The sequence below is a fragment of the Sciurus carolinensis genome, chromosome 4 (assembly GCF_902686445.1).
Source record: "Sciurus carolinensis chromosome 4, mSciCar1.2, whole genome shotgun sequence".
Taxonomy (NCBI): Eukaryota; Metazoa; Chordata; class Mammalia; order Rodentia; family Sciuridae; genus Sciurus; species Sciurus carolinensis.
In genome coordinates, this window is record NC_062216.1 from 48,281,589 (window position 1) to 48,284,802 (window position 3,214).

Consider the following 3,214-nt stretch of genomic DNA (forward strand, 5'->3'; position numbering starts at 1 on the left):
TTCTGAGGAATCTCCATATTGCTTTCCATAATGGTTGCACCAATTTGCATTCCTACCAGCAATGTATGAGTGAACATTTTTCCCCACATCCTTGCCAACATTTATTGTTACTTGTATTCTTGATAATTGCCATTCTGACTGGAGTGTGATGAAATCTCAGTTTAGTTTTAATTTGCATTTCTCTTGTTACTAGAGATGTTGAACATTTTTTTATATAATTGTTGACCATTTGTATTTCTTCTTCTGTGAAGTGCCTGTTCAGTTCCTTTTCTCATTATTGATTGCCCATTTATTTATTTATTTATTTTTTCAGTACTGGGGATCAAACCCAGGCCTTGTGCTTGCGAGGCAAGCACTCTACCAGCTGAGCTATCTCCCCAGCCCCCATTTATTATTTGTTTTGGGGGTGTTAAGTTTTTTAGTTCTTTATTCCTAAGGAATTTTTTCTTTCATTTTATTCTCCAATTCTGCAGAGCTCTGTGGCAGCATTTTCTAGTGTCTTGTGATTGTGAGGCAGAAGAACAAGTCAAGTACTGCTTAACTTTTGTGTTGAGCATCCTGCTCTTTGCAATTAGGGGATATAGAGATGGTCTTCTAGTAATGTCCCCCTGTGCTGGACTTTGACTTCTGTCTACCTCAGCCCATAGGGTAACTACTGTGACCACCTGGGTGTTACTCCAATTCCCTCAGGGCATATGTAGCTCTGATGTTCCTGTTGTTCCATATATTATTCTGAAAATAGGTTTTATCCCAAAACTGGCCAACATGTCCACTTGTCATCTTTTTTTTTCAACTTTTCAATTTTTAAAGACAATCCAAATAACATGGTTCTCCATTTCTGGAAACATAAGTCTCCTGGTAGAATTTAAACTTTGTAATTAACAGAAGGTAGAATAACTCCAGAGTCTTCTGAAAGGTGTAGCTCAGTGGTAGACTGTGTGCTTAGCATGGAGAGGTTCCTGGATTTGAGCCTCAGCTCTCCCCAAAAAAGAGGTATGTGTTTTGGTAATCTGACAATACAAATGTAGATGAGTGGCTGTTTGATTTTAGTTAAGTTCTTATTATCGATTGTCTATAACATAAATCATTTTAATTTGCATCCTTATCTATAACATCTATAACACTGTATGAAATTCCAATTGGTACTGCCTCCCTTCCTCATAGCTGATACTCAACAAGAAGTGTTTTGAATAACTGGGGACACAGATGGTGGCATCTATTAGTATTTAACCATATGACCTCAGGCTTCAATTTTCCTTAGCCTGAAATGAGAAGACTGAACTCTGAACTCTGAAATGAGTAGGTCATTTTGGTTCAAAGAGTAATCTAGCTTCGTTCAGAGTTAATAATCTGGGCTAATCATATTTCAGCTCTTTTCCCTGGAGAAGGGAGAGAAAGACAGGTTTGTCCAGTTACTACTGTTTTTTTCCTCTCTTTGGTTCAAAAAATAAAAAAAAAAAAAGTTTGTTACAACATACAGACATATCAATATAATGAGAGCAAATACTATATTGAGATTTTAAGCCAGAAGAAGAAACCATAGGTGGAACACTCAAATTCATTTGTGATGCCTCATAGTTGGGCCTCGTTGTCTATGCAAAACCTGTATATAGAAAAGAAAACTTGAGTAATTACTAAACTCTCATTGTTCTTAAGATAATAGCAAATCAAAGCAAAGCTTTTCTAGTCCCTCGCTCTTGGAGAAATCCAGGTTTATATTACTTTTCCAGAACTGCTGTAACAAATTACCACAAACTGGGCGGCTGAGCAAAACAAATATATTATTTCAAGTCCAGAACAAAAGTCTGAAATCAAGGTGCTGGCAGTCTTGATTCCTCCTGGGGCCTCCAAGGGAGAATCTGCTCCACGCCTGCCTCTTGGCTTCTGTGCTGGCACCCAGGCTTGCCATTCCTCAGCTGGCACCGGCATCACCAACAGCTCTGCCGGTCACCACGTGACCTTCCTCTCTGGGAGTCTGTCTCTGTATCCTAACTTCCCTCTTCTTTCTCTCATCGACACAAGCCATTGGATTTAGGGCCCACCCTAAACCAGAATGACCTCACCTAAAATTGTTCATATCTACAAAGGCTGAATTCCAGGTAAGAGCACATTCACTTGTATTTTGGGTTGGTCTTGAACTTATGTTTTCAGGGGACATAATTCAACCCATTATAGGATTTATCAAAAAGTCTTGAGGGAGCTAGAGGATGAAGTTCTACCTCCTCCAGCTGCTCTGCTCCCAGTGTATCCAGAAGTGGCTGACCCCAGTATGCTCTGCTCCTCTTCACCCCACCACCCCAGAAGCTGATTCCCTGATTGCATGGATGTCTGTCATATTCGGACAGAGTGCTCAGGACTGCACAGAGGAGTATTAATAAATAACAATAACTGATCAACTAGTTATTTGTACAAGAAATAGAAAGCATACGGTCAGACTCAATGCGACCCAACACTCCCTTGAACATCTGGTTTTAGAATCAAGACCAGGTTACTTCAGCTGAGTCTAAGCAAGGTCTGGCGTGAGGACCTAAGCGTATCCATCCTCACCCTGCATTTTTCTTTGAATTAATGGCCCGACCAAATGCTTTTGGTCTTATCTAAAGTATATAGTGAGGTGATTTTCTGTGTAGAATCCCAGAGAAAAATTAAGACAATAGAGGGGGTGACCTAATATGGTCCTCTTCCCAGTTCTTGGACCAGGTAGCCAGGTGGTTAAATGGTTTAGTTTTTTGTTTTGTTTTGTTTTCTTTTCTTTTCTTTTTGTACAGCAAAGTACCTGAGGAAGGATACTTACAAATACTTACCAAAAAAAAAGAGGTTAACCTAGTTCTCAGTTTTGGAGACTGGTAATCCAAAGAGCATAGCCCAAACTCTGATGAGGCACACCTGCCTTGACTTTACCACGTGAGTGTGGAAGTACATGTTGTAGCTACCTGTGTATGCGCCTCTCTCTTCCTTTCCTTATAAATCCATCAGGATTCCATCAGGCGGGCTCCACCCTAATGACCTAATCTATTCTAATCACTTAACAAAGGCCCTGCAATAGTCCAATTAAGTTTCCACCCTCTTAATACCATTAACATGAGACTTTGTGCATTGCACTTTTGCAAGAGTTCAGGGAACAACCTTAGTTAAACCATAGCAGAGAAAGAAGTTGTTCTAGTAGTAAAACTGGGAGTCTTCAAGCACAAGCATGCTTCTTGGGGCCTGGGTT